This window comes from Silurus meridionalis, chromosome 13, assembly GCF_014805685.1.
Source record: "Silurus meridionalis isolate SWU-2019-XX chromosome 13, ASM1480568v1, whole genome shotgun sequence".
In the NCBI taxonomy this organism is placed as follows: domain Eukaryota; kingdom Metazoa; phylum Chordata; class Actinopteri; order Siluriformes; family Siluridae; genus Silurus; species Silurus meridionalis.
This window is the reverse complement of record NC_060896.1, coordinates 11496540-11508610: the sequence shown is the minus strand read 5'-3', so window position 1 is coordinate 11508610 and position 12071 is coordinate 11496540. Positions and strand designations below refer to the sequence as shown.

The following is a 12071-nucleotide window of genomic DNA, read 5'->3' as shown; positions in this document are numbered from 1 at the left end:
CTAGCAGTTAATAAGTCTTAATAAATCATAGGTAAATCCCAATACCAGAACTCTGGATGCACGCTCACCAAGCATTCTGAAAGGAACACATGTACACCTGCTTATTTAGACAATTACACAAATGCAGCATAATGGTGACAGCATAATGCAAAAAAAGCATGCAAATACTGGTCATCAGCTTCAGTAAACTTTCAAATCAAATTAAACAATGAAGAATAATTTGATCTCAGTGATGTATCATGGTTGCTGGTAATTTGGACTGGTTTGAGTATTTAGGAAACTATTGATCATCTGAGATATTTTACATATAATAGTCTTTCACATAATGATGGCAGAAAGAAAATAAAATGAGCAGCAGTTTTGCAGGCCAGAAATACCTATTTCCATAGAGAAGTCAGAGAAAAACGGCCATTTGAGCTGACAAAAAGTCTATAGTCTATGCTCTCTAGGTTAGTGGTTTTGCTAGTGATCAGGGTCTAGAATGTTTTCTGGACTGATATTATGCTGGAGCCGGGGTCTAGACTGGTCTCTGTGTTGTTATTTTGCTGGGATGAGGGTATTTGTGTCCTCTGGCAGTTGGTTTACGCTATGGTGGACTTAGGTCTAGAATGTTCTGTGCATCCATCTTTAAAATCATATTAGGGTTGAATTATAATATTTACTTCATCTAATCATATAATTCCCATTAGGCCAGACCTTTGCTTGATAAGTCAACTGACAGCAGAAGCAAGCATTAATATGACTATGTTGGCAGATAGATTTGAAATCTGTGATGTATCGCCGCAGGCTACACACAGGTTCCATATTGGCTGTTAAGTATTTCCTCCTCACTGGGCCAGTATTTCACATGCAAAGGTGAATAATGACATTGGTAGGTGGCATTAGCCATAAATGTCAGTAACTACATTTATTCATGCGACTGGTCAGTGAAGGCTTACAGAGGCTGATGCTTTAATAGTATGTCTTTCTTTTTTTTTGCTCATGCTCCAGTTTGGACTCAAACCAATAAAGCAATAAGGGCAAAAGATTAAAGAAAAATATATTTAATTTAGTCAATAACAATGTTAAATTGATGTGTCAAAAAATAGAATGGTGAGCTAGATGTGACCATTCCCAGTGGTATTGTAGTAAAAATGATGGGCTGATCAAGGCTTTATTTTTTATTATAAATTACACATTTTACCTCCAACAGCATACAGGAGAAAAACAAACACTTTTTCTGTAAAAATACAGATTTATGAGCAAATGAACTTTTCATTAAATGTTCCATGTTGCACATTACTCATCAGTGACTGTACACATGAAATATAATTGTTTAAGAAACCACCTTGTAATATAACTCATGTAATGTATTTCCATCTAAATAAACAAAAGACTATTTCCTCTGTGCATGCTGTGTTATTACAGTTCTCGCCTACTGATTCATTATTAAAATTTCAGTGAGATATATTTTCAGCAAAAAAGAGCCGTTGGTTTTTTTATTGTGGTGGAAATGCAGTTCAAACAGCACATACGTGAAACATTCATAAGGGCAGGTGTATTTAACATCAAAGAATGAATGGTCCTATTTCGGCATACATAATCGGCTCTCTCTCATCTGCATGTCATCAAACAAATGAACAATAGTGTTTACCAAACGGCTTTGTTGTACAACATACCCAGTTATTAAAATGGCATCTAATTAGAGGCATCGAGCAAGCGTTTTACATAAGATTAATTGTGTTTTTTAAAAGCACTTTCTCTTCATTAACATTCCGCCATGTAAATGGATCTCCTGCAATATTCACTGATGCATATTCATTTCCTGGAAGCTTGCAAAAAGTTAGAGGATTGTGGAAGTAAAGTTTAGAAGCCAGACTGCATGAACTAGATTAGGAGAAGAAGAAATTGTGTGGAGAAACAAAAAGATTCTGAATTGGTGTATGTAAGTTCCTTTTTAGAATAATGAGATTCAGACCAGTGTCAAAAGATGAACGAGAGAGAGAGAGAGAGAGAGAGAGAGAGAAAGCAAGTTGGAGAGTGAGACAGGAAAAACAAGAATAAGAGACAGAGCGAAAAAAACAAAGGAAGGGTTGCAGAGATTTCTACCTTCAGTAAATCCTGTGCTGTCATAAATAATAAAAGCACAGGGACTATGTGCTGCTCCTTTGTTGGTTGTTCTGTTGTTCTATCCCTCTGCTATTAGTGCTGAAAACATGTTTTTTAAGACATAAGCTAAATTAATGATATAGAGTATGCTTTTTTGTATACACAACAGACTTCTGTCTTATAACAGACATTTGTTTGTGTTACTGTAGTCTGGAACATCCATGCAAGAGTTTCCTTTCGTTAAGGACAACAAAACCATCCTCGCTGACTTCCTGAGACATTTTAAAGTCAAACCAGTAAACTGTCAAACCTTAAATTCTGAAGCATTCATATCTTCTTCTGAAAGATTTCTGACATAGGAAACTTAGCTTGGCATCTCTGACAGTCTACATCTCACGCTCACTCGTAATTATTTGGGTATTCTAGGGCAAAGACTGTTTAATTCTGTGGCATAATGCTGAGTTACAGGACTTAAAATCTGGAAGAATGATTGCAGGCTGAAAGTTATTCCACATAGCTACAAGCAGAAATGTCAGTGAACAAAATAGTGCTCATTAATTAAGGGCTGATTGCTTTACAAATGTGCTACAGCCTCATTTAATTCTGTCGGGGTATCAGTCTAAACAGGCTTTACTGAAGGAGAAAATACGCACTTTTCCTCCCACCGCCCCCACCAAGCCCGAGGAACATTGCTAAAAATCTGATAATGTTGTTCGCCGACATTTTTTCATTAACTATTCTAAATGGCAGTGATCAGCTCTATGGAAATTTCACGTCTGTTTAGAAATTTCCAATTCCTACACACTGTAGTACATCCATTGTTTGCACAATGATAGTCTGAATATAAAAGATAGCTGCCTCCTATTAATGGAAGCACACTTAAGTGATTAACAGTATTGTGGCATGCAGAAAGGAGCTTGCTCATGATTAAGAATCATTAACTTAATAGGGAGGCTGGGAAAAAAATGAATGGCAATCTCAGAGCTGTTCATAATTACATAATGTGATAAATCTGGGCCAACAAGTAGTCCTTTCCTCTGGCAATAGTACAGTTTAATTCATCAGATGATAATGACTGCGTAAAAGTAAGCAACGTGGAAATTAGCCTTTGCATTGGCTTTATTCTTAGGTAACAGACACCATGTGTATTTGATGCAGTGATTATAACTGGTGTTGTAAACAGTGGCGACAAATTAAAGGGAAAACCAGGTTGGCCTCTTATGCTATAGGGACGTTTTGTTGGTTTGCTTTGCAGCCATTTGTCTGCTTAGATACATGAATTACTGCAAATCAATACAAAGTTATTTTAACAGATCGTATGCATCCAGATATCCAGCAGCAGCTCATGACCATAGATTTTAGTAGGACATAGCTTTTAAATTAATTTTGTTTAAGGCTGTCACAGTTAAGCTATTGGCTACTATCTAGTGTATTTTTAAAGTAAGCTTGTATTCGGAAGTCAACACTATGCAGTCATGCAGCATATAATCTATCATCTCATTTTTAATGGTCCCAGTTGTGCTTTTTTTCAACTGTGTTTGATATAGCAGGTGTTTTTCCCATCATAGTCTTCCAGGCACACACTCAGTGGAGCTAATATTATTATTACCAGGGTCACCAGGTTATTAATTTTTCCAGCCCAACTACATCTCAGAAAGCACACAATACCTGAAGCATGTCCGAAATTTGGCAATTCTAGAAAAGAGTAAGTTTTCACAGTCTTTGAGCTGGAATCAAGGTCATCATAGTGCACACATTTTTGATGTTTGGACATTACCCACATCCAACCTTTTCATCTAACAGTCTTTACCATGATTCTATATCATAGACATACAGTACTGACTGCCCAATTTTATGTAAAAATCTTTTGTTTAACTGCCCTGTTCAGATGCTCTGGGAACCACTTGAAATAATAAATGTATTTATCTGAGTTGAGTGGTGAATATGCTAATCATATATGCAAATGGAACATAGCCTTTTATCTTATAAATAGCAAAATTGTTGGTCACTCTAAAATGATAACCAGCATTTCAGTGGAATTTGAAATGTCTAGAGTTATGGATCAGTACTTTATAAAGATTAATATTTGGCTCATATTAGACAGTATATTGAAATATGAATGAAGATCTTCTATTGCATTTATCGAACGATGACCATTTCTATCATGATGGGAGTGGTTTCTTGTAGGATGACTCTGTCTTCATCAACAGAATGCAAAAGCTCATTGAAGAGTTTAATAAATATAAAATAATATAAATATAAAAATGTTAATCTTATACTTTGGCATTTACAGTAAGCAAACCCTATAAAAAAACTTTCTTTCGGCTTCTCCCATTAGGGGTCGCCACAGCAGCTCATCCGCATGCTTGATTTGGCACGTTTTTTTACGCTGGATGCCCTTCCTAACGCAACCCTCCCCATTTATCCGGGTTTGGGACCGGCACTAAGAGTGGCTGGGGTTGGTTCCCTGATCGGGGATCGAACCCGGGCTACAGCGGTGAGAGCACCGCATCCTAACCACTAGACCACCAGGGACCCTATACATATTTGGAATTATATGATAAACATTATACTCTACAACAACAACCAATTATGAAAATACCATTTATAGAAATATCCTGTATTGTTCCAAAGACTTGCAACATCTATACCAAGGTGCACTGACGCTACTAGGATACTGAATGTTGTTGTTTTTTTCTTTAATTTGTCTCCTGTCTGGTTATGTAATGGAGGAAACTGAGATTAGAGAAGTCATATGCTCATCCTCATCAAATATTCATCAAGAATGCATCTGGGCTTTGAAAGTTGGCTGGACGTTGTTGAGAGGAGCTGGAGGAAGGCCACTGCAAGGCTTTTTTTGTTTGGATTACATGGATCACAATATGCTAGCCCACTGTTTTTCCAGAACACACACTGAATTGGATCTCAATGTTTGGTTAATAAGGTTGTGAGAGTGCATCATACTCTCTGCCATGTCTAGTAATTTGTAGTGATCCAAACCTCTCTTGTGTGTATTGTTCAGTGTATACTCTGCTTGCAGTTCAGAATCAAGCAGTAATGCTTCATTCTGTAAAACTACTGAATGTACAGTGCAAATTGTTTTTTTTTTTTATTGCAAATAGCCTCTGTGTATCATTTTTCATACTGAGAGTTTTTCAGTATGAACTACTACTGTACAACAGTCAGAAAATGTAATTGGTTTGAGTATCTGTAAAGTGTAACATACGATTCGATACGATCTATATGTAACCCTTAGAGAAATAAGGGGTACTAATACTGTAGTTTCACTTCCAACCATAGGGGGCACTTTGGGACTGTGTTGATTAGAGCCTATGATTACCAGCATTTTCCCCTATTTGCTATTTCTTCTGCTCGTGAATGCCAGCAAAAATAAAGAAATTCTAAACTTCTAAAATTCTAAAACCAGCAGAAAACAGTAAACTGAGGCAACACTGCCAAAGTAGAAACAATTGAAACTCTGGAAGTGGAAGCATGTTTTGCCAAGTATGATGCTACTTTTCATGTGTGCTAAAAAATGTTCATTGGGGAATTACTTTAAAAATAAAAAACAGTCTGAGTATTTGTAGAGGTATGTGTAAAGTTAAAATCCAAACGAAATGTGTCTTATTATTACATAAGGTTGATCTATTTAGCTATTTACTTCATGGTGTTGCAATGCTAAGGAGTGGCTAAGGCCCCAGCTCGTAAGCATCGGTGCGCTAGCATGTAAGTGGAACAGAATAGTTCCGGATAGCATATAAAATTTCATGCCATTTATTTTGTAGTTGCTGGTTATGCAATATGATGGAATACAACATGTTTATTATAGCCAAGGTACATGGTCAATTTATTTACTTGTGTTAAAGCACATATTTTTTATTAATTACTTATGCTAATTAATTTCAACATTAAACCTGTGTTAAATGGGGTAATTTTTAATGTATGGCGGAATTTTAAGTAATTCATGTATAACTTTCTGATAAATAACTCATAATAACAGAAAATATTATTATAAGTAATTATTTGGTAAGTGTGAATAGTTGATGTAACTTGCTTAATAGATTGGAGTGTATTCCTACATATTGGTTACATGCACTTTGAAAGAAAAAGAAGTGAATGAGGTCTCATGTTAGAAAAGAAAAAGATAACTAAATTGTTGTTGTCTGTACCGTTTGTGCAGATTGTTTTTTTTTAGTACTAGGACGTCTGGATGAACCGAGATGGCGAGCCTAGCCCAGCGAGACTGGTAGATGATCTTTAACGGAGTGGCCAGGCAGTTGATTTGTCACCAGAGGAATCTTGATTTACGTCAAAAGTACCAGTTAAGGCATTATTCACACACAGTAGTGTTACAACAAGTGAACTTGAGGACAAGGAATTTAACGTTCACTTAAATACACATGTTCATGGAACTCTGGATCAACATTCCACATTCACTTAAGGAACAAATTTAACATTTAAGGGGGAATTTACCGAATTTTTCTTTATTATTTTAAAGAGCTATTTTTTTTTATTGTTTTATCATTATTGTGTCAATTTTGTTTATGGTGCCATTTATTTTGCACTGTTGTTAAGGAGGCAATAAAATTGTCAGCTGTTCAACTGGAGCTTCTCTTGTGAAATTGCCTAACTTACATCTCATCAAACCTAGGTAGATGTTAGCTTCTTCTCTCTACTGCCATGGGATCAAGTCTATAGACGCTACATATGTAAATATGTAAATGTAAATATGTAAATCTATTAGGTACTAAAACAGGAAACATGAGAAAATAGCATGTAGTTGTAATAAGTTGTAATAAAGTTAAGAATACTAGTTTACTTTTTTTTTTTATTAATTGTGTAGTCTTCATTAGAGAGAATGAACAGATTGAAACATGGTGGCAGCAGATTCAGCATGTTGGCATGAAACCTAGATATAGTCAGGACATTCGCCGAAGGACAATGACAGGGTTGCCAACACTCTTGTTTTTGGCATGGAATTCACACTTTCAGGTCCTGTCTCACACTATCACACCACCCAAACCCATCCTTATGCCAAATTATGAGAAAGAATCATGAAAAGATCCCAAGCAAACTGTTAATGGTGCCAATATATCAGAAAACCACATAAAAGGATTAGAGACTGACCCCCATCACGGTACACCTTAAACTAAAACCTTCCACTAAAATTAAGAGGCCTGTACGTTATAATATTGATATAGATTTCAGTTTTGACTGTAGGGATTGATAGCAAAATTGTTTTTCCTGTTTTATTGTAACAGCAGCTTAATAATGGTATCTTGTCACAGTGTAATTCTGTACACTGTATCAGCAAACATCTTGCTGTTGTTTCAATAACCTCTATTCTTCTGGGAAGGCTTTCCACTAGCTTTTTTTGTGACTGTGGGGATTTGTGCTCATTCAGCCTTAAGACCTGGCTGAAGGTGTTCAGAGGGGTTGAGGTCATGGCTGGAGAGACCCAAATGAAGGACACAAGCCAAGAGTTTAAGATAAGAGCCTTTAATGAAAAACAGCTGGGGAGTAACCAGGTGTACAATTTTATAGCTCAAACCAAAACAACTTTGTGAATCCCAACAAACAGTTCCAAAACAAAAACCTCAAAAAAACAGTTAAAAAATCAGTCAAAAGGTTCAAAAAGTGAAACACAGAAGCATTTAAATCGAGGCAAAAACAGTGCAAAAACAGTCCAAAAAAACTCCAAAAGAGCAGAGCTAGTAAAACAGAGACTCAAACCAATAGAACAGTCCTTAAAGCCATGCAGGCAGCAGGAAAAGGGGCAGGAAGAAATGCCTGGAAAATCTTAGTGACAATCCGAGGAGATAATCTGGCAGAGACAGAGAATTAAATTCTTAAATACCAGGCAGCCACAAAATGGCCGCAGAGACTGAAGTGCACGCTGCAACAAAGACATTCTCCATCCTTGATGGCAGTGCCTGAACAGGGCCAGTGCAGATAGGACAGATGTCCTATGTTTTTCCTTAGTGAAAAACAAGGAAGGTTCGTAGCCATGGGTAAACTGGAAGGGCGAAAGTCTCCAGTCTCCAATTCTTTGTTGAGTCTCTCTGTCTGACTATTTGTCTGCGGGTGGAAGCCAGAAAATAGTTTTACAGAGATCCCAGAAGCTGACAAAGTTCCCCCCAGAAGATAGCTGTGAATTGGTGTCCCCGGTCAGACACAATATTGCACAGGAGGCTGTGTAGGTGGAACACATGTAGGAGCAGAAGCGGATGGTAGTTTGGCGAAGGGAATGAAGAGAGCCATCTTAGAGAAGCAGTCAATGATTGTCAAATTGGCAAGCGGGGTCAGGCCTGGCCAGGACAGAAGCGGACGTGTAAAGGTTTTTGAGTTTGGAGAAGGCTTTTTCTGCATAAGAGTCCCACAGGAAGGGCTGATGGGTGGAAGTAACCCGGTGAAGGGGTGCCACGATGGTGCTCTAACCCTGGATAATACTCCTATAAAAGTTGGCAAAACCTAGGGACCTCTGTAGCTGCTTGTGGGAATCAGGGTGAGGACATTCCCTGACTGCCTGGATTCGGCCTGGGTCTATATCTTTCTTTTCGGCTGAGAGTATGAACACCAAGAAGAAGGTGTTAAGGCACTGTCCCGACATGGTGGATGTGTTCATCCCAGGTGCAAGAGAAAATAAGGATGTCATCAAGGTAAACGAATACAATACAGTTAAGCATGTCTTATAAAACGTCATTGACCAGAGCCTGGAACACTGCTGAAGTGTTGGTCAGGCCGAACGGCATTGCCAAGTACTCATAATGTCCAGAGGGGTGTTAAACGTAGTCTTGAACTCCTCATTTCCCTCCCGAATGCGAACAAGATAGTATGCATTCCTCAGGTCCAAATTCGAAGATGGTGGCCTCCTGGAGGAGCTTGAATGCAGAAGCCATGAGTGGTAGGGGATAATGATTGTTTACAGTAATCGCATTGAGCTCACGATAATCTATACAAGGGCAGAGGGTCTTGCCTTTCTTCTCCATGAAGAAGAACCCAGCACAGCAGGGGAGAAGGAAGGGTTGAATAATACAGGCAGAGAGAGACTTCTGAATATACTGGTTAATGGCCTCCAGCTCAGCTGCAGACAGATGGTACAAACGCCTACTGGGAGGAGAGGTTTCTGGCAGCGGGTCAATGATGCAGTCGTAGGGCCGGTGTGGTGACAGGGAGGATGCTTTGACCTTGTTGAAGACGGCCCCCAGGTCGTAGTAGACCACTGGGATAGAGCTGAGATCAGGTTGAGGCTCATGATGCGGCGGGACATGTCCAGGGCTTGTTGGGGAGAGGCAGCGGGTCTGGCAGGGCACCCCCCAATCTAGGACTTGCACGCTGTTCCAATCCATATAGGGGTTGTGTTTGTGGAGCCAGGGAAAACCAAGCATGATACGAGCATGGGGCGAGAAGCTGATTAGGAACGAGAGCCATTCCTGGTGTTGTTTGGCGATGGTAACAAGCAGTGGCTTGGTACAGCAAAACACCTTTTGGAGGGTGTGCCTATCTAAGGCCCTGACCTGCAGGGAAGAAGGCAGTGGCTTGGTCTCGATGTCCAATTGATGGGCCAGTTAACATAACAAACTATACCATCCATCCAGCCTGCAGATCAGAAGAAATTGGATATTAAATTTCACTTTAAGTGATTTATCTATCAATCCCAAACAACATACTGTAGACCGTACTGATAATAAATTCTCCACAATCTTCTAAAACTGTGCACTGCGACATGCAGGACTAATGATGTCTAATCTTTGCATATAGGAGTATCTTTCCCAAGATCACATGCCAACATTAATCCACATTCTGTATTTTTAAATATTGTTTATTATATTTGTTTTATCTTAATCTGCAATAGCTTGTAACTTGTCTTTAATGTTATTCATGCACATAACAAAGTCCAAAAATAGTTGCATTAGTGCACTTTTATCGCGAGGTTGTCTGATACATTAAGTGGCAGAACATGTTAAACTAATGCTGGCAATTATTTTAGCTATTTTTCTTATGCTACATAAAAAATAAATGAATAAAGTGGAATAAAAATAAATAAAGCAGAACTTTAATTGACTAACAGACTTTTTCACTGTCTGCCTTATTGAGCAGGATAAAATTAAGACTGTTCATAAGTCTTGCTTTCTTTGACAGAGAGAGAAAAAGAAAAATGCTGTTTTGAGACTGCTTTGGACTTGCCTTCAACTAAATGTGCTGAGGGGAGATAGTGCTTTTTTATGTTATCTGCTACTGGATGCTCACCCTGGAGCCATTTTCTCATCAACACATATCCTATAAGTCACCTTGGCCTTTTTTTGGAGGTTTTAAGGAAATGGCATGTGCCCACAGATTTCCCTTTGCAGACAGAAAAAATAGGGAGATTTTAGGAAGTAGTTTGAACTGTGTTTGCTAAAGGTCTGTTTACTAACTGGCTGCTGATAAATGCACACTTTAAGAAAGCACATAAGTGCCTCTGAATCTGCCGCTTATAATATTCAATAATTAAATATGCCATTGGAAGGTGGTTGTGGCATTGCAGGATCTGCAATATATATAGAGACATACACAGATGCATTGCTTAAATGAGAAATGAACAGAGGGACCAAATGTGAATTTCATTGCAAAGATGAACAGGCGGTATCGTAGCAGCCTCCAGGTCTCCAGGCCTCGCTAACACTGTAATCTGGGTCAAAGTGCTAACTGGTGAGAAGGGCCTATGAGAGGTTCACTCACACATAAATCATTTCTCATGCCTCCAGTCCTCATTATACTCGCTGCAGATAGAATTTCAAAGCCTTTCATGAGTCACACTGTCCTTAAAGGTGGACTCAAAACTCTCAGCCCCACGGTGCTGAAAGAGAGCCATTCGACATGGCACCTTTGGAACATTGCACTAGCACAAAACTCTGGCAAATCAGGTCAGCTAATGCTTAACCACTAATGGACTTTGGATAAAAAGGGAAAGGGCATTGTAAATATCAAGGTATTTTTTAGAAAAGGAATCTGAGGGGCAAAAAAGGTTGATGAATATTGAATATTCTTTTGATGTTGCTAGACTAGAGAGGGTCTAAAAGTTGTCACAGATAATATATATAATCCCCCGTTTATCGCGCTGGTTATGTTCCCAAACTAAAAAATGCATTTTTTATTGTTTAACCTATAAATCCTCCTCCCACACACTTTAAACACACACAGGAAACATTTGCAAGGATATAGCGAGATGAATTTTGTGTAGATTTGTAAAAATACAGTACACTGTATCACATTTATAGTGAGTACATGTACTGTACAGTATACAGTTCTGTAGTAGCCTATGAATAGTTTCTCTGCTTGTTCATTGTTTGAAGTGTCCATGACATCAAAAAAAGAGGCTAAGTTAAAGATACACGTCACAGCATTCTTTACCTACATTGGCTAAATCTGGTGACGTATGTCTTTAACTTCCATATGTTTTTTGGTTTATAATGCTATCCACGAGAGAGCGGGAAAATCAGCGAAACAAATTAGTTATGTGGCAAATGCAATTCCGCGATAAACCGGGGGCGTGAGATTCGAACCGCGGTAAAATTACTGTATAAAAAAACTGTATATAATACTGAACTGCCACCTCCTAGTCAGTTGATTAGCTTTGTAACAACCTATACATGTCTTGGGAAGACATTGCACATTTTTAGAAATAAATAAATAAAAGCTTTAAATGGCTAAAACCTATTACATTTCTAAAAATAATATTAGCCTAAATAAAATATTTAGTTTAATTAATCTGTTGGTTGAATTAAAAAAAATATGTTTGTTTGTTTTTGTGGGTTTGTCTTTTTTTAATAAAACAAATTCCAGCAAACTTTCACATCTGTGTTCTGTTTTGCGCCTCAAACAAAAGCGCCAGGTTCCAGTGGATGGTATTTCTTTTCAATCCCACATTACCTACTGTACATAAATTGAATGTATATGAGGTAAAATATATGAACATATGAGGATGCATGGCTTATGCAAAT

General features: G+C 38.1%; 1 protein-coding gene across 4 annotated transcripts in view; it reads left to right on the top strand.

The window, feature by feature from the left end:
• mgat4c (mgat4 family member C) overlaps positions 1 to 12071 on the top strand; it is a 132663-nt gene that overhangs the window by 101334 nt on the left and 19258 nt on the right. Inside the window, exon 4 of one of the 4 annotated variants that reach the window (XM_046863833.1) lies at positions 6269 to 6409. The exons of the other annotated variants lie outside the window; for them this stretch is intronic. The gene's annotated coding sequence lies outside the window, so the exon portion shown is untranslated. The remainder of the gene's footprint in view (positions 1 to 6268; positions 6410 to 12071) is intronic. 4 annotated transcript variants of the gene reach the window in all.